This window comes from Ischnura elegans, chromosome 1 (genome assembly GCF_921293095.1).
Source record: "Ischnura elegans chromosome 1, ioIscEleg1.1, whole genome shotgun sequence".
In the NCBI taxonomy this organism is placed as follows: domain Eukaryota; kingdom Metazoa; phylum Arthropoda; class Insecta; order Odonata; family Coenagrionidae; genus Ischnura; species Ischnura elegans.
Window position 1 is genome coordinate 31,889,620 of NC_060246.1, and position 13,623 is coordinate 31,903,242.

Here is a 13,623-nt window from a genome sequence, read left to right on the forward strand (position 1 = left end):
GTAGGCTCAGAGTTCTAAGAGGAAAGGAGACGTATTCATTTAAAATCCCTCAGGGATATGCTTGAGACTGATTAAATTACTTCAGATCATTTTTCAATGCGAGCATTTGATTGACAACGCGATTGAAATGTACTGAGTTCAAAAATATTCATGCTGACGACCTGCAATAAGGGCTCACTTCGTCATCGGAATGAAAAATTGAGAGCATACTAATTCCAATCGTGTTTCCAACCATTCGGAATCACTCTCGTCGGAATAGTTCCGATCAGTCTCTACCACAACCCCAATGGTAAAATTGTCCGCAAATTAATCGTGAGGTTTTGACAAAGAAAACTTTTTCGCCTCTAAATTTTCAATTTGTTCATCTTAACTGATAAAACGCACATAACTACTATTCTGATAGTGTGTCATTCGAAAAAAGTAGCAGATTTATAGGTTCTTAAAAAGTGCAGATTGTTTCCAATCTTTGATAAAATGACGTTTCTATTCCATGAATGAAGAAAATACATCATAATTCTTATTTCAGTAACAATCCAAAACCATCACATTGAAGAACTATATAAAATGAGCATGAATAGGTAGAGGCGCCAGCAAAAATGGATAAAAATACTGATATATCCCGATTCAATGAAAGAGGGAAAGGGAATTTTCGGGTAAATTTGAAAAAAATGAAAACTTAGAGGAGGTTCTTAAGGCTACACTTGGCTATTCGACCTAGTCCATCAACGATCCATGGCTACCGCATCATACCCCTTCCCTCTTTACTCCTCAAATTGTAAACCATTTTTTTAATCTCACCCCCTTTTTTGCAACTAGGGGATTGCTGAATATCTGAATTTACCATCGCCTTGGGTGACCACAACAGCCACGTTGGACACTTAGTCGTTTTGTTGCCTCTCGTCACTTAAATGCCGCACGACCATTCAAGTCTCCAGACCGCCATCCCCCCTCTCAACCACCTCCATTTCCCCCCTCTCTCCGCACGATCTCACCCCCCAAGCCCTCGCCATCAATTGGCCACTGGGGGTAGTCCGGATTCCAGTGGAACACTGGTAGCTCATTTCTCGGATGGGAGAGACGATTGCTTCTATTTTTTTTTCCTTCGCTAACATTTCTCGGTGTCAGGAAAAGAGAATAAGACCCAGGTATCCCGCCAAGCCTTGCCACGCTCGCTCGCTCTCTCTCTCTCTCGCAAGCAAAACATTTTCCGAAAATAAAAAGAAGAATTGGGAAAAATAAGCACTAGGTGGAGAGAGATAGATAGCTAGAGACACAAATTCTCGCCAGGGATACAGGACAGATAAAGCCGAGTAGTAAAGAAGAGATCTCTCCCCTTTCTTCTCTTCTGCCTCCCGCGGTCCTTCACTCTCTTTCTCCTCTCGATACGTTATCCTGGGTTCTTCCTCCGTATAAGCGAAGGTCGGAACAAGGATGAATGGGACAGGTTCCAATTATTCACCAGCATTGCAGGAGGTGACTTTTTGGGCATTAATCAAAGAATAAAGAGTTACTTGCTTCTTAGGGAAGGGAAAAAATTGGGCAGTAGAACGAAGAGTAATTTTCTAGCGTCTGGGGTGGTCTTAACGAGGAAAATTAGCTCTAACAATAAGTCATTCTATGCTTTCTTTAGTAATGCTGAACAAAACATATCTTTAGGATACACTCACTCCAATTTTTAGATATATCAATGAAAAATAAAATAGATTTTGGAAACTATATTCGAGCATTGAATTGCTCGAAAAAAATAAGCGTGTATTTTAAATGGTATTTTTCGGGTTTCCCTCAAAGTCAACGGGAGTGATTGAACTAAAAAATAATGATAACGCTCTAGAGTTCACCAGCACAGGAGTCACGACAGGAAGCATTCGAAATATTGTATACTGTAGAATGATGACGATAAAATTGATCTTCGGAGCGATTGAAATGAAAATCTTGCCAAAGAAGATGCGAAAATTAAATCTGCCAAATCGAGCGGCATAATGGCTTTATGAAGAAAATCATCGGAGAAGAAGTGAACTGGAATAAATACAATGGAAGGCTCCGAATTATTTATATAGGACAAGTAAGTAACGATGAAAAAGAGAAGAAATGCTATGAATGATGACGAGATGAATGAGATGCTTTAACAACAATGCAATTTGTATTTGATTAATGACGATGGCACCAATGTCAAAAGAAACATTACGATTAATCATTTTTGTTATGCTAACTCAAACAGATTTTTAATTTCTAGACTTTGTAATAACATACTCATGACAAACTCTTTTAATACTCACTTTTAAACTTACAATCCATGTGATACTTGAATACATAAAAGCTTATCGAAAATGAAAATTATTTGAAAAAATGAACATAAAGACACCCCAAAATATGCAAAATACGCCTACTTAATTATGGTCTTCATAAGTTTAAGTTATGAGATTTTTCAAGCTGACAATCTAAAAACTTTCTCATCGCATCCAAATCAAATATTTCACAAGACACATCATTCAACAACTAAGTGCCTGCTAGGCAAGAATTTGAGAGTCATTAGTTTTTACTCCGGTATCTACCTCTGACATGATTTTTGATAAACAACTTGTTTCGGATACAAAATCGAAGAGATAATCACAGCAATTATCTTTATGCATATCAGTGCAGTTTTTTACACTTTTGTCAAAAATCTTATTTTAAGAATCCATACGTGCCGAGCATACCAATTATGCCCTCTCACAATCTGAGTGAAATAATAATGCTTTTCACTCATGCACATAAATTTTCAGGATTACGACTCTAACCAGGTCTTCAAATACTGACATGTCATGAGTCATTTTTATCTCGATCTCCATGTCTCCTACAAAGCTGCAGAACTGAGTAAGCTGGTAGGCTAGGATTATCTCATATCATCATGTATTCAGGGTGAAAATGATATCTAATGGAAGGGTGTCATTGATATAATAATTCCGTATGCTTCAGAAAGACAGGGAGATATTATAAACCAAAAATGGGATAACTTATTTTTATATGCTGTATTTCTAATTGCGATAAGAGCTTTGGTATGTCAAAACAATAACTGAACGAAAGCGATTAGTGTGATTTTGATTCAACTACTTTACATTTTATGATTGATGGGTGAAAACTAGATGTCTTAGAAACTCATCAACTAAATTTCAACTAAACAAAACTAAACAGTGGTTCTAATCACATTTTCAATATTCATTATCAAATAAAGTTTTATGCTCACGAAAATCATGACCACATCAGACCCACCGTAATTCATTCCGAAATTAATACTTCACGAGGACTAATCTAGATACACATTTTCTTAAAAATAACCAGTGTTTTAAGGATTAAATTTTCATTAAAGTGCGAATTCTGCCTCATTCTATCCATGAAAAGTCTCAAAGCGGTATTTTCTCGAATAATTCCGCCAATGCGACCCCCGCGTGAACCCTATCCCTTCCGAGACCGTCGGAGCACATCCTTATCTAGGGCTCTCTTGACTGAGGGTGAGAGAGGGTAAGGAGAGAGGAAAGGGAGGGCATGAGATGAGGTGAGGGGAAGCGAGCGAGGTGGGGGTGATATCTCTAGCCAAGAAAAGAGGCAGGGTGAGAAGGGTTTCGTGCGGACCAGGGTCGGAGTGGAAGCCAAATCCGCAGGACCAGCATGGAGGGAGATGGATGGCCGACGCGAGGGAGATATGGACGGGGAGCGGGAGGGGGGGGGTTGGGAGAAGGGGGCGGAGGAAGAAAAGCGAGGCGCGGGATCGGAACGGACACTAAAAGACTCGTGTCTCTCTCCATTCCCACCCCTCTCTCCAACGGGCACACACGGACTAAGGAGGTCTTCTGGCCTTCAGGAGACACAGAAAGGAAGGAAGAGAGCAAAGCTTGCTAAGGGAAAAACAGGGGGAGAAAAGTGCAAGGGTAAATACTAACATAAGTCGTATTTAGGGAGGGTTGGAGTTGGTGGGCAAAGCGAACCGTGAAGAAATGGAACGGTTTTTTTGTTACACCAGACGCCCTTCTCCTCAACAGCTCTTCCGCATATTTTTTCTCCCCTTTTGCCGAGTCTCCTGCACCTCAGCATTTTTAAGTCCAGTATTTCTGCCCAAGTCCTCCGACCCATTCGTTTCCATGGCCTCGGCGGTTCTCCCCCAAACCATCGTCCGCCCTTCGCACCTCCGTAGTCTGCCCCCTCACTCCTCCATGCCTCTCCCACAAACGGTGAGTGAGCGATCGGAGTCGAGAGGTGAAATGAGTGGCTGCAAGGAGAAGTTGTGGGCAGTAGGGCAGTGAATAGGAGATAAAAATCTGCAGAAGAAGTGTAGAGATAAGATGAAATAATTAGCGTTTGAGAATTACGAATCTTGGCCAAGGAACTTAGAAAAATTAGAAGTATGAGAGATAAGATAGCACACATAGTTTAAGAACCTTATAGCTGGCGTGATTTTCTAGAGAACCAATAATGAACCAAGGTTGAACTCAAACTTATGAAGGTCGTGAAAATGTTTTGCTTAACGTTACAGCACGAAATTACAGGAGCCAGTAAAAACGAGAAGCAAATTTATATCCTGAGTGAACTTGCGACATGAGGAGTAAAAACACTGATAAATTATTGGTCACGCGAAAGATCCACAGAGAAAAAATCATTCGCCTTGACCGGGATTGGTCACCATTGGCCACCATTATTGGTCACCATTGGTCAGCTTTGATACACAGAAATAGGAGCATAAATATTATTATCTGTCGGCTTTCGGCGTACTCCCACTACTCAGTCATTCATTCCTGAATTATCTGAAATATATAAATGCATTAAAATGGCCGGGGTGCAAACGATCGGTTAATCATGATTCATATACATGAAGGACATCTTTTTTACACCTTAAATCAACATCAACGTATATGTGAATATGCCAACAATTGAAATTTAATATTCAAACTAAAACATCGTATTTTGCTCTAAAAGCAGAAATAAGACTCCAAAATAATGACTCAACCGTAAGGCCACACAACCGAAAGGACTCGACCGTAAGGCCTTGCGCAAAATAAATAAGAAAAAAGATTATTTTCAAAACCGAGCAAATCCAGCACCCAAAAGAACTCCAATCACACAGCATCACATGCACCTACTATCCCAGATCCCACATGTGAAAAGATAAGCCGTAGATCGGTTAAAGAAAAAAAAAGTTTCCAGCCATCGTAAGCCGAGAAGCAGCGAGGCATTAAAAAGGCAGAGAGAGAATTCCCATTACAGCAATAAAGAATGTATTAGGAAGTGCAAAGAAAGATCGGGAGACGGAGGTCTCGTAAATATCCGCGAAGGAGGAGGAGAAGAAGACAAACGACCGAGAGAGGAGAGGAACACCTCTCGACGTCATGAATCCCAGGGGGAGGCGAACGGAGGGGGGGGGAGTGAGGGGAGTGGAGGGAGACTTCAGAGTGTTATAGGGCCGAGGAGGCAAAAGGGTGAACTTGAAGAGGAGGAGGGATGGAGGCGCAAAGAGCAAGAGGAGTGATTTCGTGCGAAGGTGGTTCTGCGAGAGACTCGGAGAAAACTTTTTTCTCCTCTCCAAATGCGTAACTCTGGGAAAGAACTACGGAGACGGAAGGAAGGGAGGAAGGGGACTGAACAACGAAGACATGGGGAAAAGAATCGGTTTTTCAGGTGAGATAATGCCAAGAGTAAGATTGCTTGGGCTAGAGAGATAGAATGGTTTTGATCCTCTCGGAGATCGATAGCTTTCGATCGAGAGCAGGATATCAGCTTCGGATAGGAAGAGAAAATGGCTGTGAGATATGGTAACGATCGATCGGAACATAACGCTTCAGTATTAACAAGACTCCTCACAACGTAAACGTAAGAGATTAAGAATTGACGCATAGACCATGAAAGGCAATTGTTTTTAGTAGTGTACTATCAGCAGACACCAATACAACTATATTGCCTCGATCAAGTTTTTCAAACTCATATGGGCCACCGTCGATGCATTCAACATCCCATTCTTCATTTATACAAATATACGTATCAAAAAAATTTAGGCCACAAGTAATATTAACAAATGAATTTCGCAGGCTCACGCTGGAAGACTGCTATTGTTCAAGTTAAATTTCTTCAATTTTTTAAAGGTCTTCGTTAAAGTCGTTATCAAGCCGGCTGGAATATATTAACGCTTGGACGAGTGTAAATCAGTAGTAAGATATAATGTCTCAGAAAAATAAAAGTATCAGCTCTCGTAAGGATACTAAAAATTTTCATGCGGGAACTGGCAAATAGGTATGTGCCCAAATTTACGAGGAAAAGAAAATTTTTATTTCTAGATGCGTACACGAAAAGGTCACGAGAATCGTAGGATAATTATCAACAATCTCAAAACTTATAATATTAAGTGGTACTTGACTTCACTCTAATTATCTTCAGAAATCCAGGACATGAGAATATTTTAATGAACCAGCTGTAGAAGCTCTGGACCCATCATTTTTTCAGGAATAGCACAATAGCCAACAGGCCGCAGTTTGGAGGCTATAGGAATGGAGAAGCCACTTTTTAATTGAAATTTAGAAAAAAATTGTTGTTTTTATTTTGACCTTAAAGATGATTAGTTGAGCTAAAATTTTCTCAACTTTATTTTAGTTTAGGTAAATTATGGCTTGAGGAGTTGTACTCATTGGCCCAGTTTTTCTATCCTGATAATCTTCATCCAAGATATATCGTTTTAGTTATGCCAATCGTAGAATGCAGGAGGCCATAAAGTGATCCCTTGTGCAGAAAATTAATTATTTGGCGTTGTGATTATTACTGTACACATAACTGTGCTGGGACGATCCCAAGCAATGACTCTTTAGAATAATTCCAAAAACAATGCATACAATTCATGATAATCTCTGTCACTTAGAGAAACTTAATCAACCTTGTCTTAAAAGAATCTGGCCTCTCACCACAATGAAATTCAGGAAATTATAATACTATGGCAAAGTTGAGTGACAAAGCAGGCAGAACAATACAGCTTCTCAGTTTTTTATGCGGGCCAAAACTGTAAGTTTACATCTCGTATACGTTGGCCGTCCGATAATTCACCCATAATAAAAATGAACTAATCTTTTGGATACATTTCCTCTTGAATGTGGACAGTAGCTACAGAATATCTTCCCACTCGCAAGGATTTTGGCTCAGTATGAATAGAGACGTCATGGACGCGGTCTAAAGTGGAAAAATTTAATGGGGGGGAAGGGGATGGGTTGGGAGCGAATTAAACCCACGTATGTACACTCTCCAAAAAAAAACCAACCCCCTTCCCGCTATATTTTGGCCACCTTACACATCCTCACTCCTCTTTTTCAGACCTCAAAACTTCCCTCTCCCAAGCCATCTCTCTCTTCTTTTCTACCCCCACCCCTTCCCACGAGAACACAATACTGGGGAGAGAGAGGAAAAAAATGAGGCGTGTCAGCCGTAGAAGGGCGATGCTGAGCAGGTAACTACCAAGGAGAGACTCTGGCCATTGGGAAAAAGTTGTGGGGAGCAGGAGGGAGAGGGCAGAGGACAAAAGGGAAAGAAGAGTCGACATTTATGGACTCCCCTCTCTCACTCCCGTTCATTGTGCCAAGCAGTCACACAAACTCACTTCTTTATATCCGCCCACGCGAGACCTAAAGGAGAGAGAGACACTTCTTCACCCCACAGTGAAACCCTCCCCCCTCACATCCTTTCTTTCCCACACTCGCTGCCCTCTCTCTCTACGCGACGTGTCCGTTCTCAAAAATCCATTTCTCTCGGCCCACCTCCAATTCCTCCTCGCATCACTTTTTCCTGAAGGGAGCCCCAAAAAATAATCATCCCATTCTCCCATATGTCAACCTCCTCCCACCGCCAGTGCAGCTATAATGCCTCACTCACGCATCAACACAGTCTTTGCTCGTCTTGTATTTTCTCCCCATAACCTCCTTCCTAGTTAGGGAAGATCACACGATACTTGACCTTACTCAAGCCCGAGAATGCTAGCAAGTGGAACATTTCCATTTCCAATCTGGAAACTGTATTTAGCGGCTAAAAAAAAACTTGAAGATCTTCTTGCGGTTTTGAAAGCATACTATAATGGGAATATTTTTTGGGAACGGACATGGAATTGCTGACATGAATGTTTGGCATTACATTGCATAGAGAAAAGGCAATCAATTGGTGTGAACTACATCCGACTAGGAGTATCACACTGGTTTCATGCCATTATGAGGATAAAAAATAATTCTTAGGATGCTAACGATTATGCACAGTTCTAGAATTTCAAGTAACCAGTTTGCATCATTACAGCCTTACTATGGATATACTATATTGATTATAATCCATAGGGTATTAGAATTAATATCCATAGGGTAGAAGTAAAAGTATGTCTCGCGAAACTTGAACTTGTAGAAGGAATTCAATAACAAAAATGTTTCCATGTACCTTTAGATCAGGATTCAATTCTATATTTATGATATCATGAGGGGACACATTCCAACAATTTTTAAGAAAATTTGTCAAGTTCACAAACCATGTTTCTCTCTCTAATTTGTCAAAGAACCATTTTGACTTCACCTTTGCATAGTGGGATATTTTCAAAAATATAATTTATGCTTTAAATGCAAATCGCTACGTCCAAACTAGGCTTTCCGGTCTTCCACGCCGTCTTCCTTATCTTTTCTCCAACTGAGCACGCAGTGATCCAGCCAAAATTTAAATACATTATACAATTTTCTTTACAATATACTTTCTAATACAAAGTATAACGCCTAAAATTACCTAATTCACAATGCAGATATGTATTTTATATTAGGTAATTCCAAAGCAAAATATAAAATAAGAGTGCCATAAGGTGTGCCACTACTCAATGAACCAAAAACATGTCCAAACACGTCTAAATTTTATGAACCGACAGGACCATTTCCGATGATTCGGCGTGATCCAGAGTCAGTAGATTTGTGTTTTTCTAAGATTTGTTGTATGCCCAAAGCTTATTCCTCATCAAAAGCTGTCTTAGATTTGATTTCACTCAGTAGTTGACGCTCGTACTCCGGAGGAATTATTTTGCCTTACCGAAAACATTCCACATTTTTACACAATGCAGAGACATTTTTTTATTTGAGAATGGTTAGTATGATCTTGAAGAGAGGCGCAGAGGTACCTCTCGCTAAAACTTTTGGAGGAGTTGAATTTTTTAGGACCCCATAAAGTAACTCTGTATGAATTTCATAGCTGTCAAAGTGAAAATATATATCCGTTCGGAAAAATGTATTCTGGTAAAGAAGAATTCTCAACCAATCTATGAAGCTTTTAGTCTTCATTCTGTCCCCGAGGAGTGTTTAAAAAACATGAAATATCTCTCGTCTTCACCGAACCAGCGGAATGATCGCAAAAAAGAAGGAGAAGAAAGATATCATAGAAAATTTACGGACTTTCATCCAAACGAAAAGTGGGGATTTCGAAAATATTGTCCCCTTTTGTGTCCCATTGCCTGAGTCAAATGGGATATGGGAGCGCCGTAGTATTTACGGCCGGTGTGTGGTCAGCAGTAAGCGGGAGGGTCGATGAATGAATGGCTCCTTGAAATACTCCACCACGGCGAGCACTCGCATTCTTGCGCTCCATGATGCCGTAAAAATCTTATTGGGATGATTCCGGTTTCCGCTTCATAATAATGTGACTTATAAGCGTGGTGCTATATCACGCGGGAAGTCTGTTATTGCCACGCAATGGCCGTATCTTAGCGAGTCGCAGCCTTTTTTATTACGAGTCCCTCGCCAATTGAGTCATACAACTTCTCGCCGAGTGGACGAGGATTTGCAAGAGAGTTTGCGCTCCATGATGACTTCATAAGACGCGTCTTGGGAGGGATGAATAATAACAACGCCGAGATAAAAAAAAAAGGCAAGAAAGACTAAGGTAAAGAGATATCTGGCGATTCTCTTGCGCATATCTTGGTCGCCTATTCCCCTCTATAAAAAAAAAGATTCCCATAAGATAGTTTCGGCCACCCCTCACGCTGACACCCTTGCAGCATAAACTATGACATGTTTTATTTACTGCTTTGTTTACGGCAAAAGAATTATATGAATCGGATTACCTAATCCATATTTCAAGACAATATACTATGGAAATAATATTAATCATACCCTCTCCCTCTCAATCACCGCTAGTATTGCTGAATTGCAGTCAGTGCGTCACGGTCCTCTTTGACACCTGATATCTTTTAGGCAATTTTTCCCTAAGACAGCTTTGAACATCAAGTTATGATCTTCGAGAATTATAATAATTAAGATAATATAAAGAATAAAATAAAATATTACAATAATTAGTTAGGATGTAGATCCCCAACACGGGGTTTCTTTTGGGGCGCCTAATTTCACAAAACCCATGTTGATTATTGTATACTACAATATTTTTTTAGAAATAATAGATATTATTATTAATTTCCTAAATCATAGGGTCTCTTGAATTTTGCGTTATTGCACGTGATGACGGAGAATGTTGAAAATATCAAACCAAGTAAGTACATTTAACAGCAGTCAACTCGACCAAATAGTAACTAAGCTGAATAGACACGAAATGAAGCAAACTCCAGTTTCCTTCCCATGCTCCCAAAACAAACAAGCATACTTTATGGTAGAGAAATAGGAACGGCTGGAAATAAAAATCTGCTCTCACAACCACTCAAATCAATATGTCAGACGCGCCAATATTTTTCTGTAACATACAAACTTTTGGGAGTAAATTATAAAATAAGGAACTTTAAAAATACTCTCACCATTTTTTCCATTCTTGTGAAGTCTACAATCTATAAAATCACTGACCCCTGGGCAAAAAGTATTTTAGCAATGACGTAGTCAGATATTATTTTTAGAATTAATAATTCTTAAGCAATAATTGGTTTGGATATCTACCTATCGAAGCAATATGCTCAAAATCACAAGAGATAAATATAAAAATATATCATAAATCCAACTGAACAATATAAAGAGCTCATTGAAACTGCAGGTTGTTTAATACATTCGATAAAGGCAGGAATGAACGCTGGAACATATAAATGCTATGAGAAAAAAGAAATGTCATTCTCTTTGCATTGCCTTACTTCAGACGTATTGCCTAAACTAGAGTCTAATGAAAACGGCCCAATTTATGCACAGGTAGAGAGCGCTGACTTGATATCAAATATTAGGCCGCTGCAAAAAAACAATTGCCCCTCAAATAATAAAGTGGATGAAAGAATCTTGGCCTTCGCGACGCTGCTGAGGAGCCTGAATTAAGACATGAGGAGGCCCTGGAGTCAGGGGAGAGGACAGCCATGGAGGAGACAAAGCCACGACATCTCCTAGCCCCTGCTCCCGCAGATAAAGATACGAGGTTCGGAGGCGAAATGTAAACGGGAAACTACCCCTTGGGAAGTAATAGGAGGCGGGGAAAGAGCCTCTCACACCCACGTCCTCTCCGGTACTGCCCCGCAAACTCCCATCTCATTTGCCTTCTCATAACTCCCGGAAACCACCCCCAACCCCCATTTCCCGGAGTGGCCAATTCCCATATTTTCTCCCGCCTCGCACCACAGGGGGGGAGGACCGCGGGGGGATGGAGGTTTTTTTTTAAGAGAAGGCGGTTTCACTCACGCGTCTCTCTTATACTCTCACGTATACACACAGAGACATGAACAGGGGATAAGAATAAAAAAAACCAGCATCTCTTTCCCACCTTATATTCCTTCTTCTTTCCCTCTCTCTGCACCAGCATTGTGCGGCCCCCAGACACGGAGTTATGCGAGGCCCACGGACAAGAGCGCCCGCTTGTGTGCCGACGCCAGCCAGCCCCGGAGGGAAGAAGGAATTATCGGCGGGGCGGTGGTGGTGGGTCGTGGAGAAAGAGATGCAGCCATGAGCCGCAGCTAGCTGTGTCCACATCGTACGTCTTCGCCCCAGCCCCGCGGTATCTCAATACCTTACATACCTCTCGCTCACTCTCCCTGAGATATGCTTAACTCCCGCATCGACATAAACACTATTCACTCACTCGCTCTATATTTTTCCAACCTAAACTACGGCTACTAGAGTGGACTACTAGTACCGCTAACTGCGTACACATCGTACGTCTTCGCCCCAGCCCCGCGGTATCTCAGTACCTTACATACTGACTCTCTCACTCTCCCTCAGAAATACGAAACTCCGGCATCGACATAAACACTATTCACTAAATGGCTTTATTTTTCCCCGACGTAAACTACGACTGCTACAGCAGACTACTAGTACTGCTAACTGCGTGCACATCATACTTCATCGCCCAAGCCCCGCGGTATTTCAATACCACTCGCTCTCCTCAATAAATATAAAACTCCTGCATCGACATAAACAGTATAAATTCAACTTATCCTAGACCTAAACTACGACTAGTAGAGAGAACTGCCAGCCTCGTACGCTGTGTCCACGCCATTCATCTTCGCCCCGTACCTACTAGCTGTACGATATCTGAATACCTCTCACTCCCTTATCATCGATATAAACACCATCCACTCAATCATTCTATTTTTTCCGGGATAAACTTAGGCTACTAAATTTGAGGCAACAAATACTGAGCCTTCTTTCAATTCTGTCAACTATGTTTACGCCAGAGCTCAATAACCGTGTCAATTTTCTAAAGCTCAAATAATTTACGTGTCATCTATGATAAGTTAATCCACATAAAAATATAAATAATATGAATCTATTTTCACATGCAATGATCTCAGCAATATTCGCATGCTCATTGATTGGGTTGAAATCAATGGCAAATTTTATTTGAAAAGGAGATCATTATTACAACTTCCTGGATATTTTTTTCTTATCAAAAACGAAGAAAACAAATATTTCATTCCAAAAGAAATTGTTGCTTACAAAAATAAAAGAAATAGTTATCATATAGCAGCAATTAAAAAAAACCTTCACCTCCAACAATACTACCGTGATCGTGCTCGTTGAATAATTTGATAGAGTTAACCGAAGATTTAGGTGTTTTCCAGAGGGTACCTTTTTTGAGATCTAGAAAACAAGATAAACTTATACTAAATAAATCAAATGAAATGCATTTTCGAGAGAACATCTATATGCCGTCACAAGGTGTTTCCTATATAGTTGCAGAAGACAACTTTTTAACGCATTTGGTAAACATTTTGCTTGATACCCCTTACTCGGTGAATTGGTGTATTTAATCTCCAATGGCATGTCATCGAATATAACGTTTTTCACCCACCCATACTGCTGATGGAGAAACCATATCAAGCGAAACCCGATTTAATTGCTACAAAAATATAAAGCGTTTAAAAATATTATGTATCCTCACATCTTGCCTTCCATTCATAGCGTGAGTTTCCGATGATACTGGTGTATTGCGAATACTTACTGCTAGTATTCGGGCTTACTGCGGTCATTTAGGCTTCTTTGAGACCATCATGCATTATATCACCTACAAAACCTGTGCATCAACCATTCCAGTTTAAGCTACAATTTGCTATAATATTTGAGTAAATATGTGATGATTTAAAGTTGCCAAATTGAATTTTATTGTGATTTAAAATTGATGACACTGGACTTAAAATCAATCTCATCGATTTTCTCACACTCTAGCAAATTTAAAAGATTTAGCCTTATT